At 39.2% G+C, this 18,005-nt stretch overlaps 1 long non-coding RNA gene across 2 annotated transcripts; it reads right to left on the bottom strand.

The window, feature by feature from the left end:
- Window positions 1–6,797: 6,797 nt before the first annotated feature.
- On the bottom strand, window positions 6,798–17,794 carry LOC103096468 (uncharacterized). Of its 2 annotated transcripts, none has more exons than XR_001628563.2 (3): window positions 17,550–17,794; window positions 15,617–15,731; window positions 6,798–8,324 (listed from the first exon to the last, which is right to left on the bottom strand). It is a non-coding gene; the product is annotated as an uncharacterized LOC103096468 (long non-coding RNA). The 2 variants fall into 2 exon arrangements; XR_001628562.2 differs by having other exon boundaries at window positions 17,565–17,794.
- Window positions 17,795–18,005: the final 211 nt, after the last annotated feature.

The raw sequence follows: 18,005 nt of genomic DNA, 5'->3' as shown, positions 1-18,005 counted from the left end.
AACATCCCTTTTGTCCCAATGGTTTCTCCTCCTAGGCTAAGGTCCATGACCAAGGTGACCCAGCCCTAGGCTGAGTCTTTCCCTTTTGTGTCCATTGTGGGGCACCAGCCCCTCACTATTATTTCTGTCTGGAACTCTTCATTTTCCTTTCTCACCATTGTAAAGTCAATCAACTGTCCCTCTAATCCTAAACCCCCCAGGTCATCTAGAGTGGTATATAGGTTCCCCAAGTTCTTTTGTTCCCGGGAGTCCATTCGGATTTCTTTCGGCAGCTAACCTGACACGTTTGCAGCTGTTCTGTAGCAGAAAGACAATCTGGTGTTCAGGCGATGAACTTTCACCCTTGACCCTGGGGTTGCAGACCATTGTGTTTAGCGCATCCCTGAGTGCAGCTATCCTGCAGGATTCACTTCCTAGTGCATGGAGATTTCCTAGGTTTCCTTTCCTCAGATTAAGCCCCAGTATGCATCACCACCGACTGTGGTGTGGCTATGGATGCCTGAGGCCGAGTTGATTCTGGTGGATGTCTGACCTCACTTAACCACTTAACGGAGTCCATCCTGAGTCCCTCCTGAGTCGGTGGCACTCCCAGGGGCTGGTGACCAGGGCGTCTTGACCCTGTGCAGTCTTGGGAAGCAGCTCTGTTGTCGTAGTAGCAGCGCGAACCCCCTTTCCCTTGATTAAAGAGTGATTTTGACTATTTAATAGTTCTGTGTTTTTTCTAGTTGACATGGCCTAGCAGCTTTTATCTTGATCCACCTAAGGCCCCTGCTTTATCGGCCATCTCTACCCATGTCAATGGAAAGCAGGCTCAAGTAGCAGTTGGATACCTACCCGTTACTGTTGCTTTTGGCAGGCCTCCAGTTTCAAGGTCAAGTTGAGGCATTTTCTGTCAACACATCACTTGTCACAGTTGGAAGACTGCAAACGATTTTATGGCAGGAAATGTACTAAGCATATACGTAGGATTTCTGATCTGGGCTTTATAAATCCAGGTTACCTCATTAGAGCTATGGATGTTGTTTCTGACTTGAAAGGAGGCCAAACTTTTCTGCCTTCAGGGGTTACATTTGTTGGCAGGTTTCCTTCAGTCATCCTGCCTACCTTGTTAGGAAGAATTTGATAATATCTCTTTCTGCTCAAAGAAAATATAGGCATTAAGCACAAAGGGAATGTGTCTTATTAACATTCCCATTCTTGGGGTACTTCCTCCAGGTTGTATACTTGATAAACAATTGATTGCTTTTAGAATTTTAATTGATTTTTTAGGAGGGCAAACTATTTCAGTTTAAAGAAAATGAGCTCTGCCTTTAAGGAGCAACCAGGGTAATTCCTGTGCATGGTCACACACATAAAATGGAATAGAATGTGATAAGTGCAATTTAAAAAAAGCATAAACAAAGAACATAGTTATCATAGGTCATAGATTAGTCTCAGCCAGGAGGATCAGGAAAAGCTTTACAGAGGAGGCAGCCCTAACTTGGTTTCTGAAGGAGAGATAGGATGACCTTAGGCAGAGATGGAGGCAACCTTAAAGCATTTCCTGCCCTTTTCTTAGGACTGTACTAGAGACAGTTTGAACTTACTCTCAAGAGCCAATTATTAAATTTTCAGTGAACATTTACATTTTGGAAATAAGCAAATGTTATAAATCAGGGTTTGATTAGGTTTTTTTTTGTTCATTGTCTAGATTTAAGAAAATGATCGAGAAAATATTAATAATACAGATTAGACTTTTAAAATGTGTCAAGCATAGATTTTCCCCCCTTGGAAAGCTAGTTGTTAAACATTTACCAGCATACTGTTACCTATTCCCCAGTGTTTTCTACTAGAATTTTCCTTAGGGTACCTCTTGGGCAAATGTTGTAGTCAGCAAAGCCACAAATGCTATTGCACATTATTGTATGCCTAAATAATATTAGTCTCTTAGACTTTTTTTTTAACTAAGTGCTTCTTTATGTACTCCATGTAAACTCTGATGTATCCTTATTCAAACTCTCACTCCTATTAACAAGGTTCTAGGGCAAGGATGCATCTGACCCTCTGAATTCTAGGGGCACCCTTGACAGTGATGGGTGTCCAACACAAGAAGGCAATCTGAGACCAGAGTTGGGCGATTCAGCAAAATTTATGAGGCACAGCAAAGACAAAGGGGAGACTCAATGCCAGGAGAGTTTGCAAAGGGCCCTGATTGAGCAAGGGGACAGGATTTTATGGGTTTGGGGAAAGATGGGGTGTAGGGGATTGGGTCATTTGGGCTTAAATCTCATTGGTTGTTTCAGAGGCAGGGCAGCTGGTTCCCATGACTGTGTAGTACTTAGCATGGTACAGACAGTATAGGTTCACAATACCAATTTATCTCAAATCTGTCAGGCAAGGCTCGAGAAGCCAGAGCATTCTATCAAGCAGAACAGCTGCTTTGTTCTGCAGTTCCAGCAGTGCAGGGGAAGAGGGGAAAGGGGGCTTAGTCCGATCAGGTGATGATTCTCTAATCACAGGTTCCCTTATGCTTCCCCCTACTATTAATTGCCAGTAGTTAGCATCCTAGTTCCATTTCTTCTACTAAAATCACTTAGTGTTCACAAGGAAATATTTACTTTAAAGACATAGCAAAAACAAAAGTGCAAGCATCCCCCCCAAATTGGGGAATATTCTCTGCTCATACAACCTCAATCCCTGGAAAGTGGGCTCAAACTTGATGAGGTTTTTTTATTCAACAAACATTTATGAGACATTCTCTGTGGATGTGTATGGCACTGGGCTACATAGCCCTTACCCATGGAGTTCACTTCCGAATGTGCTTGATCAGTAGCCACTCCCTACTTGATGGATTTAGCTGGGCAGCTCACTCTAGACTTCTGCTTACAGCAGATTCTGACATGGACTTTAGCTCCTGGACTTGGGTGACTTGCAGCCTCTCTTTTTATTGTTCCCAAGGTCATAGCCATCTCTAAATTCCCTTACCCAAACCGGTAAAGAATTAATGCAAAAAGGTAAGACTGTGTCCATGCACATGCTCACTGCAGAGACCTCAACCTTAAATAAAGCATGTTCCTTTTCACCTGCACGCCACCTGGCTAGGAAAGAGACAGACCCAACTAAAATTATAGCAACTCATTTTTTTTTCTACTGACATCTTTTCCTTTTCTAATCATCCCTATGTATGTCCTCATGAGTATTTAGAAGAAGCTGCCTGTTGTGCCCTTCGGGAGGGAACTCCTGCAGGAAGTAGTAGATGGCATGAATCTGTCCAGGGTCTGGAAGACCATGAATCTTAAGGCAGGCACAAAGATAAAATTCTTGGATGTATATATATTTGTTCTACTTCCTTCATCAAAAGTCTATATTGCAAAGCATAAAAAGTAAAACCGTAATACTTTACAGCATAGAGAGGAATTCCCAAGAACCAGAAACCATTTTATCCTACTTTGTTGTTGTTGTTGTTTTAATTCCTCTCCATATCTCTAGGCCAAGAAGTGTAAACCTCAAAATTCCTTAGACTTATAAATGTTGGAAATTTCACCATTGGGAAATTTCATACTTGAAAAATTTCCTATTGATAGTGGGTCTTGGCTATTGGAATGTGAACCCCATTGGCATGAGAGTTTCCTCCTCCTCCCTTCTTAAGATTACTTTAGGACAGAAACCTTTTGCTGAACAATGGAAAGGACTTTGACCTATGCTTAAGCATAGAACAGGAATTTCTTTGAGTCATGATTGATTTTAGAATTGATACAATGGAGATACTTGGAATCAATCTCCACCCTACTCAGTCCTAACAGGATTGAGGAAGGGCTGCAGCCGAGATCAAAATTTAATTATTCCAATCTCTACCCTACTCAGGTTAACAGGATTTAGGAAGGGCTGTAGCAAAAGATCAAAGATTTAATTATTTGAAAATATGAACTTCAACAGACATGTGCAAAGCCAGAGACCTCTGGGCGGTCCTGGGTTAAGCTAGAGCCTCCATTGGCACAGGGAAATTGATGGACAGTGATTGGTAGATGTGAGAACTAAGGGGAGGGAACTTGGATGGTTTCCTTAAAGATAGAGGGCTCTGAAGACTCAGGGTGGTGGTTGAGGAGTTGGTCTGGGTGGTTGGAGTGTGCTCTGAGAAGCTTGCTCTGGAGGAAGCTGAAGGTGGGGGCCTCTGAGACTGTTTCTCCATTTTGGTCACGTGAGTAATAGGGACTGATCTCTTTTCTTTGCCCCAGCTATCTAAGGGCTTGGGCCTTTTGGCCCAGCCTAAACAGAAGGGGTATTTAAGCCCTATTCCCTTCTCTCCCTTTTCTCTCTCTCTATCTCTAATTCCTTTCTTCCTCCTGTTGTAATTAAACTCCATAAAAGATTGACGGCTGACTTGAGTTTTCATTTAGGAATTACATGGCTGAATTCCTTGGCGACCTTAATATATATCAGTCTTTTTAAAGTGATTTCCTTGTCACAGAAGGCCAGGATATGTGAGTAAACTGATGTAGTGTTATCAGTTCGATAATATTAAGGTATGGTTTGTGTTATGTTTCTTATTGTACTAGAAAATCTCAGTGATAGAAAGTGATGGGAAAAGTACTGATTTAAGGTAGGAAGAGGATGAATTCACTTTTGGATAGACTAAACTTGAGATGATGGTAAGACATTTAAATAGAAATATCTGAAAAGTGGTTGGAGATAGAGGATTCTAGCATTTGTGAAAGATCAAGGCTAGGTAGGTAGATTTCATTTAATATATAGATTTGAGAGCTCTCTGCCTAGGGAGGCAGAATGACAAAGAAGCCCTGGCCTTGAGGTCTGGGTTTTCATACTGACTCTGACACTCCCTGACAAGGCATTTGAGCTCTCTTAGCCTCTTGAGTTTCCTCACAATAATAAGATCTTATCTCTAGAGCGGATGGAACCCTGGGAGATCATCTAGCCTTAGGAGTCTTCACACACCCCTTATTTGACTTTGGGAGAGAATTTGAGACCCAAAAATTCCTTGAGACCAAAGATGCCTTTTCTAAGGTCATTCGGAGAGTAAATGGCGAAGCCTGGATACCTTTACTACCCGCCTCCTAGTGTTCTTGTAGGACTCACACAGATAATGATTATGAAATACTTTGTAAGCCCTAAAGTGATATGTAAGTGTTCATTGTTATTATTGTGGAGGTAAAGCTGTAACATTCAGTGGGTTCACCAAGGAAGTACTTTTTTTTAGACTTAAAAAAATATTTTATTTTCTTCCAATTACAGTAAAAACAATTTTTGACATTTGATTTTTAAATTTTTGAGTTCCAAATTCTTTCCTTTCTTTTCTCCCTTCTTCTCTCATTGAGAAGGCAAGCCATTTGATACATGTGCAGTCATGCAAAACATAATTTCATATTAGTCATGTTGTAAGAAAAAACACAAGGGAGCAGAAGATAAAAGACTGGTGCTATTTTTAGAACTGTTGCTCCTTATGGGCCATATTTTTGAGGAATTGAGTACTCAAAGCAGATTCTGTTATCATTCTAATATTCCTGAAAACTTTGTACTAAATTATTTCCCCCCAATCCATCCTGTTATCACAATTTCATTTTTCTTTTGAGGGTATTATCCTTCAAGTCATCTTTAATGTCCTTGATTTTTTTTCTCTCTTGTCCTCTGTAATCTATACATTTTTAAGCCTTGTAAACTGTGTGTCTCTGTCACATCTCTTGAATACATTTCCTCCCCTCCATTCTGCATCAGCCCTGAAAGTTCCAACTTTTATGATCTCTTCTGCACTGTTGAAGTGTCGCCAAGTGATAGTCACCCCTTTCTAATGTGGCCTCCACATAGCATCAAATTTACATTTCTAAAATGCAGAAAAATATTCAGAAATCAATGACTTTCAGGGGCGTCTCAGTGGATTGAGAGTCATATATAGGAGGCCCTAGGTTCAAATCTGGCCTCAGACACTTCCTAGCTATGTGACCCTGGGCAAGTCACTTGACCCCCACTGCCTAGCCCTTACCACTCTTCTGCCTTGGAACCAATACACAGTATAGATTCTAAGATGGAAGGTAAGGATTAAAAAAAAAAAGAAATTAATGACTTTCTATTATCACTAGGATAAAATAGAAATTTCTCTTTCTGGCATTTAACGCTCTCTATAATACGGCTCCTACTTACTTTTCCATCTTTATTTCATCTTTTTTCCCCTTAATCAATCTTCCTTTCAGGAAATCAATGCTGCTAGCTATTACTCATATGTAAAATTCTATCTTCTACCTCCATGGCTTTGTGGAGGTCCAGCACCCATGTAGCAAAAAAAGCAAGAAGGAAATTCCACATCTTGAATTAAGTCCTTCTCTATTCTCTGCCTCTTGGAATCCCTGACTTCCTTGTTCCTTGATTTATTTTTCTGCCATCTTTTCAATTAGGTTGTCTAAAAGTAAGTCAATTTTGTTAGCCTTTTCAAAATATATATAATTTCTATAGTCTTTTTTGGCTTCCGATTTATCCATGTTTCTTCTAATTTTCAAATAATCCCCTTTTTTGTTCTTATTTTGGGTTCATTTGTTAGTTTTACCATTTTGAAAGATGCATATCCAATTCATTGATCCTTTTCTTTTTTATTTTGTAAATATATGCTTTTAGATGTATTTACCTGAATTCTTTACCTATATTCCAGAAATGTTAGTGTATGGTTTCCTTATCCTTAACATAATTTGTTTCTGTGATTTGTTCTTTTAACTATTCATTATTTAGGATTTCATTGTGTTGTGTAATAGAAACCCACTGATTCAACATAGACAATTTAGGTAAATAAAGTAAAAAAGCCAAATTTCTCCAAGTCAAAATAGAAAATTAGAATTTATTAGAAGAGGGCTAGTTCCCTCCAATAAAAGCATTCTCATGCATGTATTACATTTTTGGACCCTGGCAAGAGACAACACCTGGCAGCAGAGACCTGGTTTACATACCAGGACAGTAACAAAATTAATATTTCCATACAAGGTTGAATGACATATCACAAGACATAACATCATATGAACCTTATTTAGAAACAGTTACCCAATTACAAAGCTGATTGGTTAGTTCATTTAGGAAAACCCATATTTGTCTAAAGGTTAAATTAAGGCAATACTCTTAGGCAGATAGTGATGACCATTACCTCAGACTCATCTGATCTAGGGGGGAAGGATGGCTATTTCCAAATAGGGAAGGGTGCATGATATCTGCACCATATTGGGACATGAGACTCAGATGGTCAGCATCTTAAGATAAAGAGAAGTACAAACTTAGGGAGAGGTTAGAAATCCCCTTAGAAGCAGTTTTTATGCTTCAGTTAGAAATCCTTATAAAAATAATGAATTCTACTGATTGCATTGATTATAATGGAATTGATACTAATCACTTTAGAATCACAATATTGATTATTTTAAACCCATTCCCCCCTTTTCTACTCCAAAAAAATGCACCTACATTTTTCAATGATACTTACCTTTACTATAATTCTATCTATCTATTCTTAACCCTGTACCCTCTGAAATATTCTCTTACCCCCCCAACCCCAAAATAACAAAATCCTAACTTATCTTAGCTATTCTGTCTACCTAGTGCTAGGCTAAGAGTGGGTTATAGGAAAATGGTTTAGGTAAGGGATTTACATGAACATAGTTTTTTACATCACAACAAATCAAGTAACAATTTTCAAATCATTTCAACAATTTCACTAACATTCAGAATATGCAATTGTCCTATTTCCTATTATCTATAAATTCACTAAGTAAAATTTCCTATCACTAACAAATGCTAACCTACAATTATGATGCAATCTACTTCTATACTTCAATCTCTACTTTCCTAAGACTTGAACAAATACACTAGGCTGTCACTATTGTTAGTCATTAGAAAATATTAATAAATTATTCTAATAAACTTAGCTTGTTAGTCAATTAGTAATTACATGTGTACATAGGATCTATACAAATTTACATATGTACATCCTTCTAGATTTCTTTGCAAACTCATGCAGAAAAGAAATATCTTTATCTGTTTGAATGTTCCACAGAAATTTTTATCAGTGTGTCTTTTTGTTATGCCACTATGCATGTTGTATATTTACCCATTCCATGAAATATCTTCCTAAAGTGTATTCTATGTAGCATGTGCATGCATATATGTGGTGGTAACATGTATGATGCATTCTTATATATCCTCATGATCAAAAGTTCCAACATTTCAAAGTTCCAAAGTCCTTTCATGTTTCTTGTAGAACTCTTTCTTCCTCTCTGGTCAGCATACCACTGTTCATCTTCCAGTCTTGATTGAAGACGTGTTCTTCAAATCAGGATCCACTGGAATAATCAATCAGGAACCTGGAACACATGAACAGCAACTGCTGTGATTTAGGTTCATGTTCCAATGAAGACTTCATAGGGAATGAATCAAATCAAGAAGAATTAACTGAGTTACATATGCAACTGGCAGAGGGTAGCAAAGACACAGACAATGATTTAGTGGTTATGAACACCTTAGCTACAAATCCAGAAACATATGTTTGTGTTGTGGGACTGACTGAAGGCACATATCCTACTATTGATGATGAAGGGGGAAATGTAGATTATCAAAATTATTCCCAGAAGAAAATAATAGTATAGGGGGAAAGATTCCTATCTCTACACAGTCAAATGAGACTGGAGGTAAACATAAACCTCAGACTTGTAGTAGAATAGGATCTATGATTATTAACAGTATAGCAGATCTGCATAACCCCATACCATCTAGTTTACCAATTCAAAAAGAAAATCTAAAGCTTAATAGTGAAAAACATACTGAAACTGATTTGAGAAACACAGAAACTGGTGACATAGGCTTAGATCAAAATGCAGGGCCAGAGATACCAACATCTGTCAAGAATGTACATGGCATTGAGCAAAATCCAAAGAACATAGTGATTGGATTCAGTGATTCAGATTCAGATACTGAGTCAGAAGGAATATCAGAAGGCGTGATAATAATAGATGAAGATGATTTAGAACAAATGCCTTATTCGTTTTATAAGCTTTATGAAAAGATAGTCGAAGAAGGGAATGAGTGGGACACAAGTGAGAAGACTGAGTACCTGGAACCAGTGCAAACAGAATCTTACCAAGACTATGAGGAGGAGTTATTTTTTGGGCACAGAACAAGTTGCACATTATTAGAAGAAATTTATGCAAGCTTAGGGGTTGATAATGAAGATGATTTTATAGAGAAGTTGAATTACATGGCTTGTACAGATACAGATTTTGAATGGGAAGGAGAATATCAAGAAACATATTAAGAACTGGAGGAGAGATAGAGCACAATTTCATTTCTATTCTCTAACTTCACAAACATGACAAGTACCATTCATGCTGTAACAGTGACACCAAGATTTGTTGGAGTTCCATAGGATAACATACTACACAAAACCTCATGTGAATGAAGACTAGTCTTGGGGTAGCATAGAAAATAAGTTATTCCAGTAAATGAAGAACAAGTGATTCAATAACATGAACACTCCTAACCTGGTAGCATAAAACTCCATCTTCATAACAAGGACACAAACATCTAGAATGCTAGAGAAGCATGGATTCACATTGGTTGAATCTGATATAACATGACTTTAACAGCAAGTTATAGATGAGAACTGAAAAAAAAGTTATCCATATCTTTCAACCTTCATCCTAAAACAGTCTCTTTCAGGGGAAGGAAGAGAGAGAGGGTATACCATGAAGATGTTACTTCTTATTTTCAGACACCTCTCTAGACACAACAATATGATCATGTCATCAGTGAAGATTCATACAAATGACATATGGAAATAAAAATCCTAGTCATGAAGAGCAACATGAATAGCCTAAGAAGGAATCAAAAACAGTCTTGTGAATGAAACCCTACTGAAAACACAGGAAAGCACATGAGATCCACCAGAATACAGAAAAGAGAGCACTGCACATGTTTAAATGATGAAAGGATAGCACCCCTGAAGATATGCAGCTAGTAACACAGACAAAAAAGGAAAACTTGCATTTGAAAGTTTAGCAGCCATATAGAAGCCTGAAGTCTCTGCCAGCCACACAATAACTGTTTAAAATTTCAAATGAATAAACGATTTTCTAAATTCTATCTCCAATAACTAAGTAAAGTAACTCTCCAAGCATTAAGTACAGTAACTATCTAAGGAATGATTACAATAACCATATAATGAATCTCCTTGTAAAGAGTCACATAGAACAAGAATTAGCAACCTTGAAATCACTATTCTTATGCATAATGCTCACACCCATCCATGACAAACACATGTACAGGTTACTTGCAGTCACGAAGATGTACATATGCAAATCTTACCCTCATGCATGAAGATGAACACATGTAAATCTTACTTTCACTCATGAAGATTGATAAATTTTGGCATTCATGAAGATTCCATCTTACTTCCATGCATTTGTAAATTTCACTCTCACATACTTGCACATGTAAAAACCTGACTTGTATACATGTTCATGTTTTGTTCCCGTGTGTTTCGGGTTCCTAATTCTTCCAGTGTATCTTGATTTGAAGAACACGTCTTCAATCAAGAAGAAGATGATTGGCATGCAGACCAGACAGGCGTACCAGAGAGGAAGAAAATATTTCTCCAAACAACATAAAAGGACATGGAAGGACTTTGAAATTTTGGAACTTTGGATCATGAGGATATGTAAGAATGCATCATATATGTTACCACCACATATATGAATGCACATGCTACATAGGATTACATTTTAGGAAGATATCTCATGGAATGGGTAAGTATACAACATGCATAGTTGCATAACAAAAAGACATTGATAAAATTTCTGTGGAAAATTCAAACAGACCAAGATATTTCTTATCTACATGAGTTTGTACAGAAATTTAGAATGATGTACATATGTAAATCTGTAATAATAATTATGTACCATGTAATTACTAATTGACTAACAAGCTAAGTTTATTAGAATAATTTATTAATATTCTAACTACTAACAATAGTGACAGCCTAGTGAATTTGTTTAAGTCTTAGGAAAGTAGAGACTGAAATATAGAGTTAGATTGCATTGTTATTTTAAGTTAGCATTTGTTAGTGATAGGAAATTTTCTTGGTTAATTTATAAATATTAAAAAATAGGACAATTGCATTTTCTGAATGTTAGTGAAATTGTTGGAATGATTTGAAAAATTGTTACAGGATTTGTTATGAAAAACTATGTTCATATAAATCCCTTACCTAAATCATTTTCCTATCCCATTCTTAGCTTAGCATTAGGTAGACAGAGTAGCGAAGATAAGTTAGGATTTTGTTATTTGGGGGGGAGGAATAGAGAATATGGAGTTTCCAAGACCTGATTCTGTTATTAGTATCTCCATTGTTATTGATCAGGAAATAGCTAAACCAGATCTTCTAAAGAATGGTCTGATTAGGGTGGAATAGTTTTAAAATTCACAGGGGTAAGAGAATATTTCAGATGGCACAGAGTTAAGAATAGATAGATAGAATTATAATAAAGGTAAGTATCACTGAAAAATTCAAGATGCATTTTTTTAGGGGTTATGTGGAAGAGGCATGAAGAAAGAAGAGAACTTCATGCTTGTAAAAGAAAGCTGGGGACCTGATATGTCAATCAAGGTAAAGATTCCAAAATAGAATGTTGCTAGGAGAGGCAGTTGGAGCTGGCCAGAGGAGATGAACTGAGATTTTTCTTCTCTGGGGGATACTGACCAAGGGAGAAACCTCTTCTCTGGGGCTCCTGACCAAGAGAGACTGGCTTTTTCTGATCTAGGCAGGGAGAGACTTTTGGGAAGGCTTCTGGAGTTTGTCTGAGAAGAAATTTACTTTTGTTAGTGGCTTTGTGTAATTGGAAGAAGAAAGAAGATTTAACAGTTGTCCTCCATTTCTTACAGTTGTGACTGGACTGACATTTCCCCAAACCCTCCTAATTCTCCTTGTAGACTAGGGACACTCCTATCCCTATTACCTCTGTTCTCCATCCAGTTGTTCCCAATAAACCCCTTTATTTGAGAAAGGAAGATGAAGAATATTTCTCTGAAATCTCATAGTTCCCCTGAGTTACTTAGAAGGTGGCTGACCAAGATGGGGGAGGGGAAAGGGAGGCAGAAAGGGTATGGGTGGAAACTGGGAGGAGAAGGGAGGAGGAGGGTAGGAAATATCTTGACTTATTAGCCATTAGTGATCTATAGGCAATCCCAGAGTAATCTCTTCTAGCAGCTCTCTCTCAAGATATATCTCTATCTCTATTTCAAATAGGCTTCCTGAGGTTCCCCTAGCATCTCTCTAGTCAAGCCAGAGTGTTCCCTCTAATAGTATTTCTCTAGTCACAAGCCAGAGTACCCCATTTACAACAACAAGAAATAGTTCCACAGATTATCTTTCTATTACAAAGTATATGTATAGCCCACCTCTGTGTGTATGCAAAATATGCTGCAATAAGAAGGATGGATCACAGGAATATGTGAGTGAAAGTCCCCTAGTGTTGTCCTGATATGAAATGAATTAAAAGACTGCTGAATCTTTCCTACGCTGCAATTCTGTGATATTGTGATTTGAGTTCTATTCATAGGGCCATTGCTGACTCAGGTTTTGTGCTCTTTTTCAGGAAGGAGCAGCAGATTGGCATTTCTAAGCAATAACATTGGTTTCATGATTGCAGAACTGGTCTGGTCAGATTTGATGTCTCAGTAGAATCGATTGTGGGAACTAGCCTGTGAACATTAAACGCAGAGGTTTTCAAATGATTCACTTGGCTGCTGTTCTGTGGGCAATGCTGATTTGCCCTGGCTTCTGACATGAAACTGAAGCCTGGCTCAGGTTATTGGCTGATTGTTAATTTTAACTTTATTTTTTTAACAGGCATTGAGAGGTATAGCAAAATAAATATTTCAATACAGCAACTGAACCTGGCTGGAAAAGAACCAGGGATAGATAGATGGATCCAGAGGGAAGTAGAGATCATTGCTCTGGGATACCTCCTTCCTTCTCATTCCTTCTCCCTCCCTATTCTTCAGGTTCAATCCTTGTACTCCTAATCATGTTTGTTTTCCCTTATCTCTTTCCCATTATCTATTTCTTCATATTCTCCCATAAAATCCTTTCCTATGAGGGAAGTACAGATTGTAAAGCTGTTGACCTAAGGTCATCACAGTGGACTTAATACAGGTTGTGTAATCAGCAAGACAAACACACCTAAACTCTCCTGATTTCTCTCACCTTAATTCCCTACAAATACTATATAGATCAGGGAATTTAAACTGGCCTCTTAGAACTTAAACAACTTTTTTTGATACTTGCATTTCAACGTAATCGGATACCTTTTTAATCATATATATTTGACTTTATGTATTTAAAAATATGTTTCAGAGAAGAGAAGAGGACTGTCAGCTTTCCCAGACTACCAAAGGGGTCACTGACTCACAAAAGGTCAAGAATCCCTGCTCTAAGCCATCATTATGGAGCTTGAAGAAGACAATCTGAGGACAAATAGCAGTTTCCAAAAGCTGTATCTTCTTCCCCCTGTAAAAATGGGGGGAAAAAAAAGAAAAGAAAAACATGTTGGAAAAACGCCTCATTATCTTCCAGAATAGAGCAAGCTTGCAGAAGGTCCTCACTTTAACCTGTGTTACAAGCTCTGCACTGCAGGGACTTACCCTGCCCACTTTCTGGAGGCAGGACGCAGATAAGCAGAAGAGGGAGACCAGCCTCTGTGGTCTTCAGAGGTTTAAAAGATGTACTGGGAACTCCAAATGCACTGGATGTATGTGGAACTAGGACTGCAGCGTATTGAACAAATATGTTATGGTCCCACTCTTTCTTCAATTAAAATGTATCAATAATGGTAATGCCATCTCTCTGTGAAATCACCTCTATGTGCTTTTTCTTGGAGTAGTAATCCATGAATCCTTACAGTTTGCCTGTCCTGAGGAATAAAAGAGTTAAATTCATATTTCCATTTTACAGATGAGAAATTCAAATGCCAAAGAAATAAAATGACTTGCTTGCTTTCTATAGACCTTAAGGAGTATGACTGATCCTGATCCTTTTAAATAATAAAATTCTTTTTTTTTTAAACCTTTACCTTCCTTCTTGGAATCAATACTGTGTATTGGTTCCAAGGCAAAAGAGCAGTAAAGGCTAGGCAATGGGGGTTAAGTGACTTGCTCAGGGTCACAAAGCTAGGAAGCATCTAAGGCCAGATTTGAACCCAAGACCTCCTGTCTCTATTCTTGTCTCTCAATCTACTGAGCTACTCAGATGCCCTTAAAATTCTTAAAATAAAAAGAAAATAATAGGTAGCATTTATATACTACTTTTATGTTTGAAAAGAACTTTATAACATGATTATCTCATTTGATTATTTTCATGGAACATCTGATTTGATTATTTTCATGGAACATAGAGATCTGGAACCATGAGATCTGGAAGATCATGGAGTCCTCTCCCCTAATTTTTTTTTAACCCTTACCTTGCCTCTTAGAATCAATACTATGTACTGGTTCCAAGGCAGAAGAGCTATAAAGGCTAGGCATTGAGGGCTAAGTGACTTTCCCAGGGTCACACAGTTAGGAAGTATGAGGCCAGATTGGAACCCAGGACCTCCCATATCTGGACCTAGCTCTTGATCCATTGAGCCACCCAGGTACCCCTTTCCCCTCTAACTTTATGAATGAAGAAACTGAGGCTTAGAGTCATGAAGTGCCTTGTGCAAGGTCACCGGGTCTCATTCTGTATTTGGAGTTTACTGAGGATGATGATTATTTATATCTGTATGTGCGCATGATTAAATAGATAAATGAGTCCTTACCACAATGGTGGGCTAACTAGAGCTCTATATTTTATGTGGCTAAATTTAGGAAAACTTTTTTTTTTTAAGCCCTTAGAATCAATACTAAGTATCATTTCCAAGGCAGAAGGGTGGTAAGGGTTAGGCATGTGAGGTAAGGTGCCTTGTCCAGGGTCATACAGCCAGGAAATATATGAGGTCAAATTTGAACCCAGGTCCTCCCAACTCCAGGTCCGACACTGTATTCCTTGTGCTCCCTCGCTGCCCCTGGAAAGCTCTTCACATGCCCTTTCCTGGGCCTGAGCTACTCACCAGTACACATGAAAAGGGATGCTTTATTAAGCTACTATCATGAATAAACTGAGGTTCAAGGAGTTGACCTCTCCTTTACACACTTGGCCATTTACCCCAAAACAAACCATTTAAACACTTATTAACTCCATTGCCCCTTCAAATTGTCCGTCCTTTTTTGGTAACAGACAAGCTGAGCGGACTCCACAGAGTCGCCTAGTAGCCTTTCAGATGGCCTTTGCACATCCCTTCTCACAAAATCTTCAAGTTGGTAGAGCCCTCAGAGGTCATTTAATTTAACTCCCTATTCAATAATGGAACTTTGACAGTCTCCGCTCTAGAAAGCCTCTGCTGGGATCGTTTTAGGAACAGGAATCTCAATGCCAAAGACAATGGAGCTGAGAACTGGACCTGGAATCAGAAAGACCAGACTTCCAATCTGCCTTCAGCCACTGACTAGCTATGTGATCCTTGCAAGTCCTTCCATTTCCACTTGCCTCAGTTTCTTCAACTGTAAAGATACGAATGGCTCCTACCTCCCATGATGATTGTGAGGATCCGATGGGATATCTGTAAAGGGCTCGGCACACACACGGCAGGTTCTCAGCAAATGCTTGTTCTGTCTTCTTCATAAGACATTTTGGGGCAGCTCTTGAAATAGAGGAAGACCAAGTCCCTGAGCCATTGGTAAAGGGAGTCATCAATAAAGTATACGTTCCCTCATAGAAAGCAGGCTTAAGGAATGTGCTTTCTCAGGCTCCAACAACAGATGGCCAGCGGATGGTTGCTCAAGGAGGAGATAAATCAGGTATAGGAGAAGATATACAAAGAATGTCCATCTTCCCCAGCAGATGGCACATCTGGCTGGACTCAGATAAGACTTGATTTCCCTGGTCAGTCTGCCCCAGGCCACATTTCACTTTTTTAAACTTAAAGCCCTACATCCTTCATTAGCTTTGGATGAGCTCATTTTGCCTTTTCACTTCTCTTATGTATGTAAAACTAGAAAAACTGTCTAATTTTGCCTTGGGGTGGCTTTCACTAGGAAGGCTGCCCTGGCCAGTTAGGTAAGTATTATTAATCAACAGATTAATAAACAAATATTGGTTCCATTAATTGAACTTCTGGGTGGCCGGATTCGCTATATGAAGTGCACCACTTCAGTCTCTTTGTCAGTAAGATTTTATTGTATAAAGGAGGTGAATCATGTAAAGAAAGTAATCAAATTGGGTTTCTATTTCCCCACCCCGCTTCACTCCCAAGATCCTATCTTCTTCCAGTCTTAGCCTTTCTAGTCTAGATAGCCCTAAGTACTAATTCTTTCTCCATGTGATATGGTTCCAGACCATTCCTGTTTTTCTCCATTAAACAATTCTCAGAGGGCAACTGAATGTCTTAACAGATTATGAATCAGGCCCAGAGATGAGAGATTCTGGGTTCAAATGTGGCCTCAGGCACTTCCAAGCTGTGTGACCCTGGGCAAGTCACTTGACCCCCACTGCCTAGCCCTTACCACTCTTCTGCCTTGGAACCAAAACACAGTATTGATTCCAAGATGGAAGGTAAGGGTTTAAAAAACCAACCAAACAAAAAAAAAATACAATGCCCATAACCAAATATTATACTCTAGATATGGTCTGACTAGTTGTGAGTTGATGAAAGATACTGCCTTTTGGGGCATTTGTTTTGGGTCACAACTTGAGGCAGTGCCCCAAATTTTCTCTGTAATCCCTTGGAGCATCTATCTTGGGTCTTTGATCTGAGACAATGCTCCTCCCCAATCTCTCTCTCTCTCTCTCTCTCTCTCTCTCTCTCTCTCTCTCTCTCTCTCTCTCTCTAGCATTATATTTTAAAAGAAAAAAGATATTAACTTTTTAAATCTGGATGCCACATGTCTATCAGTGTCTATTCACTTCTTTCTTTAAATCTTCTGTCTTAGAATCAAAACTGAGTATTGATTACAAGGCAGAAGAGCAGTAAGGGTAGGCAAATTGGGATTAAGTGACTTGCCCAGGGTCACACAGCTAGGAAGTGTCTGAGGTTATATTTGAACCCAGGACCTGGGTCTGGGGACCTCCTGTCTCTGGGTCTGGTTCTCAGTCCACTGAGCCACTCAGCTGCACCCTCTATTAACTTATCATCGATCACATTAAACTGTTTTAGTGGACCTACCTAATACACTAAAATACCCAAATCTTTTCCCTATGAATTAGGCCAACTTTCCCTCGTGCAAACTAAGCCTGTGTCTCCGTCCCTCCCCCGCCCCAGTTAAGTACTTTATGTTTATATCGATTGAATGGAGTCTTACAAGTTTAGGTCCATCATTCTAGCCTATTAAGATATTTTTGAGGTGATTCTCTATATATTCTAGTTCTTCTTTTGTGCAAATTTGCAATGCCCAAATTCAACTTTACAAAAAGAAATCTGAAAGAAGTCTGCATTCCAAAAAAACATGTGTGTGAAATATACCGCGCGGTACTGTACCGTCTCTGCTCCGGCCCTCAGGGTCAGCACCCTTAGTTTTCTCGCCCCGCCTGGGAAACCAAAACTTCCTAGAAAATCCCTGCAAGCGAGGCACTAGGACCCTACGAAGACTTTATATAGAGAACATCTTTGCCTTCTCTGTTCGCCTCCCGCTTGTCTCCCCTCTGTGTGTTCCCAGTCTGGGGGGGCCACCTTGCCTCCCCCCCTCCTGTCTGTGTCCCTGGAGCCGCCTCCCCCGCCCCCGCCCACTCCTTCTGTTCTGGTCAGGACCCCACCCCCAAGTGTTCCTCCTTTAGCTTTCACTTCTCAGTTCCGGACACCCCCGCGGGTGCTTGACTAAGTGCCCGCCTCCTTCCTGTCTTCCTCAGGTCCTTGCCTCCTTTTCTGAGAGGTCAGCTAAAGTAAAGCGACAACTGGCATTTCTCGCTTAGCGTTGCCACC

This window comes from Monodelphis domestica, chromosome 3 (genome assembly GCF_027887165.1).
Source record: "Monodelphis domestica isolate mMonDom1 chromosome 3, mMonDom1.pri, whole genome shotgun sequence".
Classification (NCBI taxonomy): domain Eukaryota; kingdom Metazoa; phylum Chordata; class Mammalia; order Didelphimorphia; family Didelphidae; genus Monodelphis; species Monodelphis domestica.
This window is presented reverse-complemented; position numbering and strand designations above follow the sequence as displayed.